Source organism: Canis aureus, chromosome 25 (assembly GCF_053574225.1).
Source record: "Canis aureus isolate CA01 chromosome 25, VMU_Caureus_v.1.0, whole genome shotgun sequence".
NCBI classification, from domain to species: Eukaryota; Metazoa; Chordata; class Mammalia; order Carnivora; family Canidae; genus Canis; species Canis aureus.
This window is the reverse complement of record NC_135635.1, coordinates 26,650,794-26,668,637: the sequence shown is the minus strand read 5'-3', so window position 1 is coordinate 26,668,637 and position 17,844 is coordinate 26,650,794. Positions and strand designations below refer to the sequence as shown.

General features: G+C 41.0%; 1 pseudogene across 2 annotated transcripts in view; it reads right to left on the bottom strand.

Annotated features, from left to right (window-relative positions):
* Window positions 1-7,077, bottom strand: part of LOC144297116 (cationic amino acid transporter 3 pseudogene) — a 153,139-nt pseudogene extending 146,062 nt beyond the window's left edge. Inside the window, exon 1 of one of the 2 annotated variants that reach the window (XR_013364191.1) lies at window positions 6,987-7,077. The product of XR_013364191.1 is annotated as a cationic amino acid transporter 3 pseudogene, transcript variant X2 (transcript). Of the gene's footprint in view, window positions 1-1,759; window positions 1,945-6,986 lie in introns of those variants that run through there. The other variant, XR_013364193.1, reaches the window with a different exon arrangement.
* Between the last annotated feature and the right edge of the window lie 10,767 nt (window positions 7,078-17,844).

Here is a 17,844-nt window from a genome sequence, read left to right as displayed (position 1 = left end):
TTTAAGGATCTTCTCTTTATCTTTGGAATTTGGAAGCTTCACAATTAAATGTCGAGGTGTTGAACGGTTTTTATTGATTTTAGGGGGGGATCTCTCTATTTCCTGGATCTGAATGCCTGTTTCCCTTCCCAGATTAGGAAAGTTTTCAGCTAGAATTTGTTCAAATACATATTCTGGCCCTCTGTCCCTTTCGGCGCCCTCGGGAACCCCAATTAAACGTAGGTTTTTCTTCCTCAGGCTGTCGTTTATTTCCCTTAATCTATCTTCATGGTCTTTTAATTGTTTGTCTCTTTTTTCCTCAGTTTCCCTCTTTGCTATCAACTTGTCTTCTATGTCACTCACTCGTTCTTCCACCTCGTTAACCCTCGTCGTTAGGACGTCTAGTTTGGATTGCATCTCATTCAATTGATTTTTAATTTCTGCCTGATTAGCTCTAAATTCTGCAGTCATGAAGTCTCTTGAGTCCTTTATACTTTTTTCTAGAGCCACCAGTAGCTGTATAATAGTGCTTCTGAATTTGCTTCCTGACATTGAATTGTAATCTAGATTTTGTAACTCTGTGGGAGAGAGGACTGTTTCTGATTCTTTCTTTTGAGGTGAGGTTTTCCTTCTAGTCATTTTGCTCAGTGCAGAGTGGCCAAAAGCAAGTTGTATTGGGAAAAAGAGAAAAAGAGAGGAGAGAAAGAAGGAAAGAAAAGAGAAAGAGAAAAAAAAAGGGAAGAAAAAGAAAAAAAAAACGAAAAAAAAAGAAGAAAAAGAGAAAGAAAAAGAAAGGAGAAAAAAAGGGGGTGGGGGAAGGAAACAAATCAAAAAGCAAAACAAAACAAAAACAAAAACAAAAACAAAAACAAACAAACAAAAAAAGAACCACCGGGGAGTATCTTCTGATTCTGTGTTCTTTAAGTCCCTTGGCTTCTCCTGGAAGTTGTCAGTGTAGCTGGTCTTCTGGGGGAGGGGCCTGTTGTGCTGATTCTCAGGTGTTAGCAGTTGGGGGAGCTGCTGTGCCCCTGCCTGGTGCAGGGCTCGGTGGGGGTTGTTTACCCCCTGAGGCCGCAGGAGGAACAGCCCCAGTGGCGGGGCCAGCTCTGGAGCCCTGGAGTCAGCCCCCGCAGTAGCTCCGGAGCTCTCCGTCTGCAGGGCCTGGAGGCTCGGGGCGGGGCCGCTGATCTGCTCAGCTGGGGCAGGAGCGTCCTCGCTGTCCTGGGCCCTCCCGGCCTCTGCCTGTCCCGGGGGAGGCGGGATCCTGGGCTGTGTCCCGGCGCCCTGTGCTCCGGAGCCTGCGCTGTTGGATTCGCGCTCCCGGGCCGCGCAGCCCCTTCCGCGGAGCTGCCGCCCAAGCCCCTCCGAGCTGCTCCTGGAACCGCGCCGGCCCCTCTGCACGGAGCCTCTTCCTCTGCCCGAGCCCCTCCGAGCTGCTCCCGGGGCCGCGCAGCCCCCTCCGCGGAGCCGCCCCCGAGCCCCCCGAGCTGCTCCGGGTCCCGCCGTGCGCGCTGCAGCCCTTAGGGAGCTCGGCGCACTCTCCCGGGCGCAGGTGTCTGTTAGTGTCCCCGGGAGCCCGAGGGCATCCCCGCCCTCCTGGGTCCTGCTCCACCTCCCCGCGAGCCCCTTTCCGCCCGGGAAGGTCGGTGCAGCTCCTGCTCCTCCGGGACGGGGCTCTCCTGTCCTGGGGACACTCGCCCCGGCCTCAGCCCGGCTCCTCGCGGGGCCCCTCCCCCTTGGAGGCCTTTGTTCCTTTATTTCTTTTTCCCCGTCTTCCTACCTTGATAGATGCGCGAACTCTTCTCACTGTAGCATTCCAGCTGGTCTCTCTTTAAATCTCAGGCCGAATTCATAGATTTTCAGGATAATTTGAAGGTTTTCTAGGTAGTTTGGTGGAGACAGGTGATTTGGGGACCCTACTCTTCCGCCATCTTGCTCCTCCCTCTTTTACTTTTGTTGACTGTTTCTTTTGCTGTGCAAAAGCTTCTTATCTTGATGAAGTCTCAATAGTTCATTTTTGCTTTTTTTTCTCTTGCCTTTATGGATGTATCTTGCAAGAAGTTACAGTGTCCAAGTTCAAAAAGGGTGTTGTCTGTGTTCTCTTCTAGGATTTTGATGGAATCTTGTCTCACATTTAGATCTTTCATCCATTTTGAGTTTATCTTTCTGTATGGCGCAAGAGAGTGGTCCAGAATCGTTCTTCTGCATGTGGATGTCCAATTTTCTCAGCACCATTTATTGAAGAGACTGTCTTTTTTCCAGTGGATAGTCTTTCCTCCTTTATTGAATATTAGTTGACCATAAAGTTGAGGGTCCACTTCTGGATTCTCTATTCTGTTCTGTTGACCAATGTGTCTGTTTTTGTGCCAGTACCACACTGTCTTGATGACCACAGCTTTGTAGTACAACATGAAATCTGGCATTGTGATGCCCCCAGCTATGATTTTCTTTTTTAATATTCCCCTGGCTCTTCAAGGTCTTTTCTGATTCCACACAAATCTTAAGATGTTTTGTTCCAACTCGCTGAAGAAAGTCCATGGTATTTTGATAGGCATTGCATTAAATGTGTAAATTGCCCTGGGTAGCATTGATATTTTCAAAATATTAATTCTGCCAATCCATGAGCATGGAATATTTTTCCATCTCTTTGTGTCTTCCTCAATTTCTTTCAGAAGTGTTCTGTAGTTTTTAGAATATAGATCCTTTACCTCTTTGGTTAGGTTTATTCCTAGGTATCTTATGCTTTTGGGTGTACTTGTAAATAGGATTGACTCCTTAATTTCTCTTTCTGCAGTCTCATTGTTAGTGTATAGAAATGCCACTGGCTTCTGGGCATTGATTTTGTATCCTTCCACACTGCCAAGTTACCGTATGAGTTCTAGCAATCTTGGGGTGGAGTCTTTTGGGTTTTCTATGTAGAGTATCATGTCATCGGCGAAGAGGGAGAGTTTGACTTCTTTTTTGCCAATTCGAATGCCTTTTATTTCTTTTTGTTGCCTGATTCCTGAGGCTAGGACTTCCAGTACTATGTTGAATAGCCGTAGTGAGGGTGGACATCCCTGTCGTTTTCTGATCTTACAGGAAAGGCTCTAGTGTTTCCTCATTGACAATGATATTTGCTTTGGGCTTCTCGTAGATGACTTTTAAGATGCTGAGAAATGTTCTCTCTATCCCTACACTCTGAAGAGTTTTGGTCAGGAATGGATGCTCTATTTTGTCAAGTGCTTTCTCTGCATCTAATGAGAGGATCATATGGTTCTTGGTTTTTCTCTTTCTGATATGATCAATCACATTGACTATTTTATGAGTGTTGAACCAGCCTTGCATCCCGGGGATAAATCCCACTTGGTCATGGTGAATAATTTTCTTAATGTACTGTTGGATGCTATTGGCTAGTATCTTGTTGAGAATTTTTGCATGCATGTTCATCAGGGATATTGGCCTATAATTCTCCTTTTTGGTGGGGTCTTTGGTTTTGGAATTAAGGTGATGCTGGCCTCATAGAACGAGTTTGGAAGTATTCCATCTCTTTCTATCTTTCTGAAAAGCTTTAGTAAAATAGTTACAGTTTCTTCTTTAAACATTTGACAGAATTCCCCTGGGAAGCCATCTGGCCCTGGACTTTTGTGTCTTGGGAGGTTTTTGATGACTGCTTCAATTTTCTCCCTGGTTATTGGCATGTTCAGGTTTTCTAGTTCTTCCTGTTCCAGTATTGGTAGTTTGTGGCTTTCCAGGAATGGTCCATTTCTTCTAGATTGCCTAATTTATTGGCGTTAAGCTGCTCACAATAAGTTTTTAAGATCATTTGTATTGCCTTGGTATTGGTGGTGATGTCTCCTTTCTCATTCATGATTTTATTAATTTGAGTCTTTTCTCTCTTCTTTTTAATAAGGCTGGCTTTCTCTCTTTTTTTTTAATAAAGCTGGCTAATGGTTTATCTATCTTATTAATTCTTTCAAAGAACCACTTGCTGGTTTTGTTGATCTGTTCCACAGTTCTTCTGGTCTTTATTTCATTGAGTTCTGCTTGAATCTTTATTAACTCTCTTCTTCTGCTGGGTGTAGGATCTATTTGCTGTTTCCTGCTCCCTTGGGTGCAAGGTTAGCTTTTCTATTTGAGTTCTTTCCAGTTTTTGGATGGATGCTTGTATTGCAATGTATTTCCCCCTCAGGACTGCTTTTGCTATATCCAAAAGGTTTTGAATGGTTGTATCTTCATTCTCATTAGTTTCCATGAATCTTTCTAATTTTTCTCTAATATCCTGGTTGACCCTTTCATCTTTTAGCAGGATGGTCCTTAACCTCCACATGTCTGAAATCCTTCCAAATTTCCTCTCGTGATTTAGTTCTAATTTCAAAGTATTATGGTCAGAAAATATGCAGGGGAGGATCCCAATCTTTTGGTATCAGTTAAGTCCTGATTTTTGACCTAGTATGTGGTCTATTCTGGAGAAAGTTCCATGTGCACTTGAGAAGAATGTGTATTCAGTTGCATTTGGATGTAAAGTTCTGTAGATATCTGTGAAATCCATCTGGTCCAGTGTATCATTTAAAACTCTAGTTTCTCTGGAGATGTTGTGCTTAGAAGATCTGTCGATTGTAGAAAGCACTACATTCAAGTCACCACGTATAAGTGTACCATTATCTTAATATGTCTTAACTTTGGTTATTAATTGATTGATATACTTGGCACCTCCCACATTCAGGGCATAAATATTCATGATTGTTAGGTCCTTTTGTTGGATAGATCCTTTAAGCATGATATAGTGTCCCTCTTCATCTCTTACTACAGTCTTTGGGATAAACTTTAGTTTATCTGATATAAGGATGGCTACCCCTGCTTTCTTTTCAGGACCATTTGAATGGTACATGGTTCTCCAACCTTTTATTTTCAGGCTGTAGGTGTCCTTATGTCTAAAATGAGTCTCTTATAGACAGCAAATAGATGGGTCTTGCTTTTTTATCCCTGCACGTTTTGATAGGGTCATTCAGCCCATTCACATTCAGAGTTACTACTGCAAGATATGAATTTATTGTCATCATGATACCTATGCTGTCCCTGTTCTTGTGGATTGTTCCCATGGACTTCTATTACAGAATCCCCCTTAGTATTTCTTTCAGAGCTGGCTTGGTGGTCACATATTCTTTCAGTTTCTGCCTATCTTGGAAGCTCTTTATCTCTCCTTTTATTCTGAATGAGAGCCTTGCTGGATAGAGTATTCTTGGCTGCAGGTTCTTCTCATTTAGGACCATGACTATATCCTGCCAGCCCTTTCTGGCCTGCCAGTCTCTGTGGAGAGATCTGCTGTTAATCTAATATTTCTCCCCATAAAAGTTAGAGATTTCTTGTCTCTTGCTGCTTTAAGGATCTTCTCCTTATCTTTGGAGTTTGCAAGCTTCACTATTAAATATTGAGGTGTTGAGTGGTTTTTATTGATTTTAGGGGGGATCTCTCTATTTCCTGGATCTGAATGCTTGTTTCCCTTCCCAGATTAGGAAAGTTTTCAGCTAGAATTTGTTCAAATACACATTCTGGACCTCTGTCCCTTTCGGCGCCCTCAGGAACCCCAATTAAACGTAGATTTTTCTTCCTCAGGGTGTCATTTATTTCCCTTATTCTATCTCCATGTTCTTTTAATTGTTTTTCTCTTTTTCTCTCAGTTTCCCTCTTTGCCATCAACTTGTCTTCTATGTCACTCACTCATTCCTCTACCTCGTTAACCTTCATTAGGACCTCTAATTTGGATTGCATGTCCTTTAATTGATTTTTAATTTCTGCATGATTACATCTAAATTCTGCAGTCATGAAGTCTCTTGAGTCCTTTATGCTTTTTTCTGGAGCCACCAGTAGCTTTATAATAGCGCTTCTGAATTGGTTTTCTGACATTGAATTGTAATCCAAATTCTGTAACTCTGTGGGAGAGAGGACTGTTTCTGTTTCTTTCTTTTGAGGTGAGTTTTTTCTTCTAGTCATTTTACTCAGTGCAGAGTGGCCAAAAACAAGTTGTATTGGGAAAAGGAGAGGAAGAGAGAAGAGAAAAAAGAAAAGAAAAAGAAAAAAAACAGAAGAAGAAAAAAAGAAGAGAAGAAAAGAAAAAAGGGGGGAGGGGAAGCAAACAGAAAACAAAAAGAAGGGGGAGTATCCTCTGAATCTATATACTGTAAATCCCTCGACTTCCCCTGGAATTTTCCAGTGCTGCTTGGTCAATAACTTGCTTTTCCCCTGTCCTTCTAGCTGGTCTTCTGGGGGAGGGACCTGCTGTGCTGATTCTCAGGTGTGTGCACCTGGGGGAGCTGCTCAGCCCCCTGCATGGTGCAGGCATCAGTAGGAATTGTTTATCCTGTTTATCCTGTGAGGCCACTGTGAGGCTCAGTGGGAGTTGTTTATCCTGTGAGGCCCCAGGAGGAACAGCCACAGTGGCTGCGGCCAGCTCTGGAGCCCTGGAGTCAGCTCCCACAGGAACTCCAGAGCTCTCCGTCTGCAGGGCCTGGATGCTCGGGGGGCGGGGCCGCTGATCTGCTCAGCTCGGGGCAGGAGCGTCCTTGCTGTCCTGGGCCCCCCTGGCCTCTGCCTGTCCCGGGGGAGGCCGGATCCTGGGCTGTGTCCCCAGTGCCCTGTGCTCCGGGGCCGGTGCTGTTGGAATCGCGCTCCCTGCGGCACAGCCCCCTCCCCGCTGAGCCGCCGCCGGAGCCCCTCAGAGCTGCTCCCGGGTCCAGCCCTGCACGCTGCAGCCCTTTGGGGAGCTTGGCCGCGGGGTGTGGGCACTGCCCCGGAGCACAGGTGTCAGTTAGTGCCCCGGGAGCCTGAGGGCATCCCTTCTCTCCTGGGGTCCTGCTCCAACTCCCTGCGAGCGCCTTTCCGTCCGGGAAGATTGGTGCAGCTCCTGCTTCTCCGGGATGGGGCTCTCCTGTCCTGGGGACTCTCGTCCCGGCCTTAGCCTGGCTCATCAGGGGGCCCCTCCCCCCTGGATGCCTTTTATTTCTTTATTTTTTCCTCCGTCTTCCTACCTTGATAGAAGCACGAACTCTTCTCACTGTAGCGTTCCAGCTGTTCTCTCTTTAAATCTCGAGCCTAATTCGTAGGTTTTCAGGATGATTTGAAAGTTATCTAGGTAATTTGGTGGGGACAGGTGACTTGGGGACCCTAGTCTTCTGCCATCTTGCCCCCTCCTATATATATATATATATATATATATATATATATATATATATATATATATATATATATATTGTTGTTGGAGTTCAATTTGCCAACATACAGCTTAACACCCAGTGCTCATCCCCTCAAGTGCCCCCCTTGGTGCCCGTCACCCAGTCACCCCAACACCACACCCACCTCCCCTTCCACTACCCCTTGTTCATTTCCCAGAGTTCGGTGTATTTCCCTGATGGCCCGTGATGTGGAGCATTTTCTCATGTGCTTGTTGGCCATGTCTATGTCCTCCTTGGTGAAATTTCTGTTCATGTCTTCTGCCTATTTCATGATTGGATTTTTTGTTTCTTGGGTGTTGAGTTTAGTAAATTTTTTATAGATCTTGGACACTAGTCCTTTATCTGATATGTATTTGCAAATCTCTTCTCCCATTCTGCAGGTTGTCTTTAATTTTGTTGACTGTTTCTTTTGCTGTGCAAAAGCTTTTTATCCTGATTAAGTCCCAATAGTTCATTTTTTGCTTTTGTTTCCTTTGCCTTCATAGATGTATCTTGCAAGAAATTGCTATGGCCAAGTTCAAAAAGGATGTTGCCTGTGTTTTCCTCCAGGATTTTGGTGGGTTCTTGTCTTACATTTGGATCTCTGAACCATTTTGAGTTTAGTTTTGTGTATGGTGTAAGAGAATGGTTCATTTCAGTCTTTTGCATTGGGCCGTCCAATTTTCCCAGCACCATTTATTGAAGAGACTATCCTTTTCCAGTGGATATTTTTTTCCTGCTTTGTCGAATATTAGTTGATCATAGGGTTGAGTGACCATTTCTGGGGTCTCTGATCTGTTCCATTGATCTGTGTGTCTGTTTTCATGCCAGCATCATACTGTCTTTATGATCACAACTTTGTAATACAATGAAATCTGGCATTGTGATGCCCCTGGCATTGGTTTTCTTTTTCAATATTCCTCTGGATATTTGGGGTATTTTCTTATTCCATACAAATCATAAGATTATTTGTTCCAATTCTGTGAAGAAAGTCCATAGTATTTTGATAGGGATTGCATTGAATGTGTAAATTGCCCTGGGTAACATAGACATTTTCACAATATTTATTGTTCCTATTCATGAACATGGAATATTTTTCCATCTCTTTATGTCTTCCTTCAATTTCTTTCAGAAATGTTCTGTAGTTCTTAGGGTATAGATAATTTACTTTTTTGGTTAGGTTTATTCCTAAGTATCTTATGCTTTTGCGTGCAATTGTAAATGGGATTGATTCCTTAATTTCTCGTTCTTCAGTCCCATTGTTAGTGTATAGAAATGCCATTGATTTCTGGGCATTGATTTTGTATCCTTCCACATTGCCAAATTGCTGTATGAGTTCTAGAAATCTTGGGGTGGAGGCTTTTGGATTTTCTATGTACAGTATCATGCCATCTGCAAGGAAGGGGAGTTGAACTTATTTTGCCAATATGAATGCCTTTTTATTTCTTTTTGTTGTCTGATTGCTAAGACTAGGACTTTTAGTAGTATGTTGAATAGCCATAGTGAGAGTGGACATCCCTGTCGTTTTCTGATCTTACAGGAAAGGCTCTAGTGTTTCCTCATTGACAATGATATTTGCTGTGGGCTTTTCATACATGGCTTTTAAGATGCTGAGGAATGTTCCCTCTATCCCTACACTCTGAAGAGTTTTGATCAGGAATGGATGCTATATTTTGTCAAATGTTGTCTCTGCATCTATTGAGAGGATCCTATGGTTCTTGTTTTTTCTCTTTCTGATATGATCAATCACATTGACTATTTTATGAGTGTTGAACCACCCTTGCATCCTGGGGATAAATCCCACTTGGGCATGGTGAATAATCCTCTTAAAGTAATGTTGGATGCTATTGGCTAGTATCTTGTTGAGAATTTTTGCATGCATGTTCATCAGGGATATTGGTCTATAATTCTTCTTTTTGGTAGGGTCTTTGTCTGGTTTTGGGCTGAAGGTAATGCTGGCCTCATAAAACAGTTTGGAAATATTACCTCCCTTACTATCCTTCAAAACAATTTTAGTAGAATAGGTATTATTTCTTTTAAAAATATTTTATTTATTTTTTCATGAGAGACACACAGAGAGAGAGGCAGAGACACAGGCAGAGGGAGAAGCAGGCTCCATGCAGGGAGCCTGATGTGGGACTCAATCCTGGGACTCCAGGATCACGCCTTAGGCCGAAGGCAGGTGCTAAACCTCTGAGCCACCCAGGAATCCCTAGGTATTATTTTTTCATCAAATGTTTGATATAATTCCCCTGGGAAGCCATCTGGCCCTGGACTTTTGTGTCTTGGGAAGTTTTTGATGACTACTTCAATTTCCTCACTGGTTCTTGGCCTGTTCAGGTTTTCTATTTCTTCTGTTCCAGTTTTGGTAAGCGTGGCTTTCCAGAAATGTATCCATTTCTTATAGATTGCCTAATTTTTTGGCATATAGGTGCTCATAATATGTTTTTAAAATCGTTTGTATTTCCTTGGTATTGGTTGTGATCTTTTATATTTCATGATTTTATTAATTTGGGTCTTTTTTCTTTTTAATGTCTGCCTAAGGGTTTATCTATATTATTAATTCTTTCAAAGAACCAACTCCTGGTTTTGTTGATTTGTCCTACAGTTCTTCTGGTCTCTATTTTATTGAGTTCTGCTCGAATATTTATTATCTCTCTTGTCCTGGTTGGTTTAGCCTTTATTTGCTGTTCTTTCTCCAATCCTTTAGGTGCAAGGTTAGCTTGTATACTTGTTTGGGTTTTTTTTTCCAATTTTTTGTGGGAGGCTTGTATTGAGATGTATTTCCCTTTTAGGATCACTTTTTCTGTATCCCAAAGATTTTGAACAGTTGTATTTTCATTTTCATTAGTTTCCATGAATCTTTTTAATTTTTCTCTGATTTCCTGGTTGACCCATTCATCTTTCAGTGGGATGCTCTTTAACCTCCAGGTGTTTGAGTTTTTTCCAAATTTCTTCTTGTGATTGTGTTCTAGTTTCAAAGCATTGTAGTGTTAAAATATGCAGGGGACAATCCTAATCTTTTGGTATCAATTGAAGTCTGATTTGTGATCCAGTATGTTGTCTATTCTGGAAAAAGTTCCACGTGCATCTGAGAAGAATGTGTATTCAGTTGCATTCAGATGGAAAGTTCTGTATATATCTGTGAAATCCATTTGGCCAGTGTATCATTCAAAGCCCTTGTTTCTTTGGTGTTATTGTGCTTAGAAGATATGTCTTTTGCTGAGAGTGCCATGTTGAAGTCTCCTACTATTAGTGTATTATTATCTAAGTATGTCTTTACTTTGGTTATTAATTGATTGATACACTTGGCAGCTCCCACATTAGGGGCATAAATATTCATGATTGATAGGTCTTCTTGTTGGATAGACCCTTTATCTATGATATAGTGTCCCTCTTCATCTCTTACTACAGTCTTTGGGATAGACTCTAATTTATCTCATATGAGGATTGCTACCCCTGCTTTCTTTTGAGGACCACTTGAATGGTCCTCAAAAGACCATTGGTTCTCCACCACTTCATTTTCAGGTTGTATGTGTCCTTATGTCTAAAATGAGTCTCTTGTAGACAGCATACAGATGGGTCTTGCTTTTTATCCAGTCCAATACCCTGTGTCTTTTGATGGGATCATTTAGCCCAGTCACTATTGAGTTAGTATTGAAAGATATTAATTTAGTGTCATCGTATTACCTATTCAGTCCCTGTTTTTGTGGATTGTTTCTTTGGGCTCCCTCTTTCTTTTACAGGGTCCCCGTTAATATTTCTTGCAGAGCAGATTTGGAGGTCACATATTCTTTCAGTTTCTCTCTATTCTGGAAGCTCTTTATCTCTCCTTCAATTCTGAATGACAGCCTTGCTGGATAAAGTAGTCTTGGCTGCATGTTTTTCTCATTTAGTACCCTGTATATATCATTCCAGTCCTTTCTGGCTTGCCAGGTTCCTGTGGAGAGGTGTGCTATTAATCTGATATTTCTCCCCATATAAGTTAAAAATGTCTTTTCTAGCGCTGCTTTAAGAATTTTCTCTTTATTTTTGAATTTTGCAAGTTTCACTATTAAATGTTGAGGTTTTCAACAGTTTTTATTGATTTTGGGGGGTGTCCTCTCTATCTCTTGGATCTGAATGCCTATTTCCTTCCCCATATTATGGAAGTTCTCAGTTATGATTTGCTCAAATATACCTTGTGATCCTCTCTCAGTCTCTTCTGGAATCCCAAATAGACATATATTTTTCTTTCTCAAGCTATCATTTGTTTCCCTAAACCTTTCCTCATGGGCTCATAATTGTTTTGCTCTTTTTTCCTCAGCCTTCTTCCTTTCCATAAACTTGTCTTCTATGTCACTCTTCCATCTCATTAACCCTAGCAGTTAGAGCACCTAGTTTGGATTGCATCTCAGTTAAATTATTTTTAATTTCGGTCTGATTAGATCTCAATTCTGTGGTAACAAAGTCTGTACAATCCTTTATACTTTTTTCTAGAGCCACCAGTAGCTTTATTTTTTTTAATTTTTTTATTTATTTATGATAGTCACAGAGAGAGAGAGAGTCAGAGACACAGGCAGAGGGAGAAGCAGGCTCCATGCACCGGGAGCCCGATGTGGGATTCGATCCCGGGTCTCCAGGATAGCGCCCTGGGCCAAAGGCAGGCGCTAAACCGCTGTGCCACCCAGGGATCCCCACCAGTAGCTTTATAAATGTACTTCTGAACTGAATTTCTGACATCATACTTATTTATTTATTTGTGAGAGAGAAAGAGAGAGGCAGAGACACAGGCAGAGGGAGAAGCAGGCTCCGTGCAGGGAACCTGATGTGGTACTCAATCCCGGGATTCCAGTATTATGCCCTGGGCCGAAGGCAGGCACCAAACCACTGAGCCACCCAGGGATCTCCCCTGACTCATATTTAAATTAACATTCTATAACTCACATTATGGTTCTTTCTTCTGCAGAGAATTCTTCCTTCTAATCATTTTGTCCAGGGCAGAGTGGCTGTATGAGTGAGCTGAGTCAAAAATATCAACCATAACCTAAGTAAAATACATCCTAGATGATTCCAAAGATGTCAGAGGCCATAAAATAAAAGAAAAAATAACAAAATAAAAGTACCACTAAAGTGAAAAACAAATTTTAGAACAAAATAGTAAAAATAAAAAACCAAAAACAAGAAGAAGAAGAAAAAGAAAAAAAAAAAAAGAGGCGGTGGTGGTGGTGAGGAATTGGTAGAGGAGAGAGAATGTAGCTTCCCTGAGGGTACCTAGAGGGTGATCCTCTTGGTTCTGAGTGTATTTTGTTCTGTATGTTAGAAGATGCTCAATTCCAAATTTATATAAACCAGCAATACTTATATAAAGACCCAACATCAACCACAAACAGATAAACAAGATAAAAGATGGGGGCAAAATGGGATGGAAGAGAAAATATAGTCTCACAGAATGAACGAGCACAGTGTTTCACTTGGTTCTGGGTGTATTTTGGTTGTGTGTTAGAAGGTACTAACTTCCATCATTGTAAAACAAAACGAGACAGAAAAAACAAAAACAAAACAAAAACCCATATCTCATATGTCTACCAAAATTAAATTGAATACATTGAAGGGAATCCAGAAGTGAAAAATACGTCTAAGCCATGTAATTGTAGAAATATGAAAGTCAAAAAGGAAAAAGCTTAAAAAAGAAGAGTTGGTAAAATATTGTAGTTAAGGTGAGAAGACAGAAAAAATATTTTTAACTTGATATAAAAACGAATCATAATGAGAAAAAAAAAAGGAACCTCTAGTTCCATATACTATTTTCCCTCAGTCCTGGAGCTTTCCAGTGCTGCTTGGTCAGTAAACTTGCTTTTCCCTTGTTCTTCCAGCTGGTCTTCTGAGGGAGAGGACTGTTGCACTGATTCTCAGGTGTCTGGACTTAGGTGGAGATGCCCCACCCCTTGCCAGATATTGGGCTCAGTATGAGCTGTTTATCCTGTGAGGCCTTGGTTCCCCCAGAGGTCCCAACTCTCCTAGGGGCAAGGTGACACGAAGAGAATAAAAAATGATGGCGGCCAGATTTCCAGCTCTGGCGTCAAGTTCACTGTAAGTAACCAACCATAGTCTCCCAGTCTACACTGCTCCAAATGCTCCTGGGAGCAGGTGCAGGTGCACTGATCTGCACAACTTGCTGGGTGCCCAGTGGCAGGAGAGTTCTCATTTTCCTGTGCCCTTCCCACTTCCTCCTGTCCCAAGGGGAATGGAGGATAGCTGTATTTGCTTTTGCATGCCCTCAGATCCAGGACCCTGTGCTACTGGGCCTGCACTCCTGGGAACAGACTTTTCTAAAGGGAACTGATGAGAGCCGCGTCTTTCCATTGCGGGGCTCTAGGGTAAAGGGATTTCTGAGGTCAGCTCGCATAACCAGTGGGCTTCATCCATATGCCCTGGAGGGCTGCGGTGTTCCAGCCCTTTACTGAGACTGGACCTCAGTTTTTGGTGAGCTTTGTCCCAGGCGCACCTAGTCTTGAAGTGTCTCCAGGGGTCTTGATGCTTCACTGCCCCTCCTGCGATTCTGCCCGATTTCCTTTCCTAGCACTTTTCTGTCAGGGAAAGCTCAGGTACAGATTTTTAAAGTTCCCTCTTGTCCAGGGCTGGGCTTTCATGCCCTGGAGGCTTTTGCCCAGCTAGTCACAGTTCACTTCCCCCACTTTATTTCTTTTTTATTTTTATTTTTTGCCTTCCTACCTTGTTAGAAACAAAAACTTTTCTCTCTGTAGCATCTCAGCTCTTCTCTACCTTTCATGTCGAATTCCTAGGTGTTCAGGATGTTTTGAAAGATATCTAGGTAAGTTTGTGGGACCAGATGAGTTGAGGATCCCTGCTCTTCTGCCATCTTGCCAGTCTTTCCTATTTTTAAATTTTTGAAGAACATCTATACTGTTTTCTAGAGTGTCTGCACCAGTTTGCATTCCCATCAACAATGTAAGAGTTCCTCTTTTTTCTGCGCCATCATCAATATCTGTTGTTTCTTGACTTTTTAATTGTAGCCATTCTGACCTGTGTGAGGTGACATCCCATTGTGGTTTTGACTTGTATTTCTGTGATGCCGAGTGATATTGATCATCTTTTCATATGTCTGTTAGCCATCTGGATGCCTTCTTTGGAGAGATGTCTGTTCATGTCTTCTGCCTATTGACTGGATCTTTTGTTTTGGGGGTTTTGAGTTTGATAAGTTCTTTATAGATTTTGGATTCTAGCCCTTTATCTGATAAGACATTGCAAATATCTCCTTTCATTCTATAGGCTGTCTTTTAGTTTTGCTGATTGTTTCTTTGCTGTGCAAAGCTTTTTATCCTGTTGAAGTCTCAAGGGTTCATTTTTGCTTTTGTCCTTTGACTCTGGAGACATGTCTAATGAGAAGTTGCTGCAGGGACACCTTGGTGGCTCAGTGGTTGAGTGTCTGTCTTTGGCTCAGGGTGTGATCCTGGAGTTCTGTGGTCGAGTCCCCCATCTGGCTCCCAGCAGGGAGTCTGCTTCTCCCTCTGCCTATGTCTCTGCCTTTCTCTCTGTGTTTCTTATGAATAAATAAATAAAATCTTTTTTTAAAAAAAGAAGTTGCAGCCAAGGTACTATGTTGAACAATAGTGGTGAGAGAGGACATCCCTGTTGTGTTCCTGACTTAGGGAAAAAGCTCTGTTTTTCCCCATTGGGAATGATATTCAGGGCAGCCTGGGTGGCTCAGCAGTTTGGTGCCACCTTCAGCCCAGGACATGATCCTGGAGACCCGAGATCGAGTCCCACATCAGGCTCCCTGCATGGAGCCTGCTTCTCCCTCTGCCTGTGTCTCTGCTTCTCTCTCTCTCTCTCTCTCTCTCTCTCTCTCTCTCTCTGTCTCTCTCTCTCTGTGTGTGTCTCATGAATAAATAAATAAAATCTTTTTTTAAAAGAGAATGATATTCACTGTGGGTCTTTCATATTTGGCTTCATGATGTTGTACTATGCTCCCTCTATCCCTGCATGGTGGAGGGTTTTTAATCAAGAAAAGGTACTGTAGTTTGTCAGATGCTTTTTCTGTATCTATTAAGAGCATCATAAAGTTCTTATCCTTTCTTTCATTAATGTGGTGTGTCATGTTGATTGTTTTGTGGATCTTGAATCAACTCTGCAGGCAAATACCACTTGGTCATGGTGAATAATTCATGTACTGCTGGATCCTATTAGCTAGTATCTTGGTGAAAATTTTTGTATCCATGTTCATCAAGGATATTGGTCTGTAATTCTTTTTAGTGGGGTCTCTGTCTGGTTTTTGGATCAAGGTAATGGTAGCCTCATAGAATGAGTTCGAAATTTTTCCTTCCATTTTGGGATGCCTGGGTGACTCAGTGGTTGAGCATCTGCCTTTGGCCCAGGGGATGATCCTTGAGTCCCGAGATCGAGTCCCACACTGGGATTCCAGCATGGAACCTGTGTCTCTCTCTGCTTATGTCTCTGTCTCTCTCTGTGTGTGTGTCTTTCATGAATGAATAAGTAAATACATCTTTAAAAAAAGAAATTTTCCCTTCCATTGCTATTTTTTTTGGAACCATTTTGGAAGAATGGGTATTAGTTTGTCTTTAATTTTTGGTAGAATTTCCCTGGGAAGCCATCTGGCCCTGATCTCTTATTTGTTGGGAGATTTTTGATACTGATTCAGGTTCTTTTCTGGTTATTGGTCCGTTCAGGTTTTCTATTTAATCTTGTTTTAGTTTGGGTAGTTTGTACATTTCTAGGAATTTATTCATTTACTCCAGATTGCCTAATTTGTTGCCATACAATTGCATATAATCTCTTGTAATTGTATTTCTTCAATGTTGGTTGTGATCTCTCCTCTTTCCTTCATGATTTTATTTATTTGGGTCCTTTCTCTTTTCTTTTTGCTAAGTCTGGTTAGAAGTTTATCAATATTGTTAATTCTTTCAAAAGATTATCTCCTAATTTTGTTGATATGTTCTAGTGCATTTTTAAAAATTTCTATATCATGCTTTCTATTCTAATCTTTATTATTTCTCTTCTCCTGTTGGCTTTAGGCTCTACTGCTATTCCTTTTCCAGCTCCTTTAGTTGTAAGGTTATGTTATATATTTGAGACTTCTCTTGCTTCTTGAGGAAGATCTATATTGCTATGCACTTTCCTCATAGGACTGCCTTTGCTGTATCCCAAATATTTTGAACTGTTGTGTTTTCATTTTCATTTGGTTCCATGTATTTTTAAAAATTTTTCTTTAATTTCCTGGTTCACCCATTTACTCTTTAGCAGGATGTTCTTTATCCTCCATATGGTTGTGTCTTTCAAAAATTTTTCTTTGCTGACTTCAAGTTTCCTAGCATTGTGATAAAAAAATACACATATATGTGTATCTTTTTGTACAGATTGACACAGTATTTGATCTATTCTGGAGAATGTTCCATGTGCACTTGAAAATAATGTGTATTCTGCTGCTTTAGGATGAAATGTTCTAAATATATCTGCGAAGTCCATCTTGTCCAGTGTGTCATTCAAAACCCTTGTTTCTTGTTGATTTTCTGCTTAGATGATCTGTCTATTGCTGTGAGTGGGGTGTTAAAGTACCCTACTATTATTGTATTATTATTATTATTATTATTATTATTATTATTGAGTTCCTTTATGTTTGTTATTAATTGTTTTATATATTTGCATGCTTCCATGTTGGGGGCATAAATATTTACAATTGTCAGACCTTCTTGTTGGATAGACCCCATTACTATACCATAGTGCCTTTTTTTCATTTCTTATTACAGTCTTTGGTTTATGAATTCCCTAAGTCTACCTTTGTGATCTAATAGTTTTCTTTCCCTCTTCTTTTAAGCTTCATTATTTTCCATAATTTTATCTTCTGTATCACTGGTTTGCTCTTTTGCTTTCACCCTTGTTTTTGGCCTCCGCTTGGGACTTGATCTTGGCAATAGCGTTTTTAATTTTGGTCTGACTAGATTCTTTTATCTCTACAGTAAGGGATTCTCTAGTATCTTCTATGCTTTTTTCAAGCTCAGCTAGTATCTTTATAATCATTGTTTTGAATTCTAGTTCAGACATCTTACTTATATCTGTATTGATTAAATCCCTGACTGTGAGTACTACCTCCTTTCTTTCTTTTGGGGTGAATTTCTACATCTTATTGTTCTTTCTAGAAAAGAAAGAAAAAAGAAAAAAAAAACAGCAAAACAATAACAAGAGCAACAACAACAACAATAACAACAACAGCAGCTTCAGGAAGTGTTTCTGGCATATGCTGTGTACACTCTGCTGTTGCATTTTGGTTGCTCTTTCCCACTGGTCCCTCCACTACAGAGTTTCTCCTTGCTTGTAGTGGGGAGTGTTTGGGCCTTTAACTAGGTATGCTTTGATCTAAGACAAGAGAAAAGGAACAGGAACAAAAATGCAAACAAACAAACAAAGAATGAGAAGGAAAGAAGGAAAGAAGGAAAAAAGAGTAAGGAAAGAAAAAAGAGAAAGAAGGAAAAAAGAGTAAGGAAAAGAAAAAGAAAAAAGAAAAAAAAATAAGAAGGTTGACTTGCAAAATAATAAAAGGAAACAAACCAACATATGAACAAAAAAATTATAAGCCTCATACAAATAAGAGAGAAAATAAGAAAAAAATATTTATATAAAATAAAAGATAAAATAATAAAAAAGAAACAGAAAAATA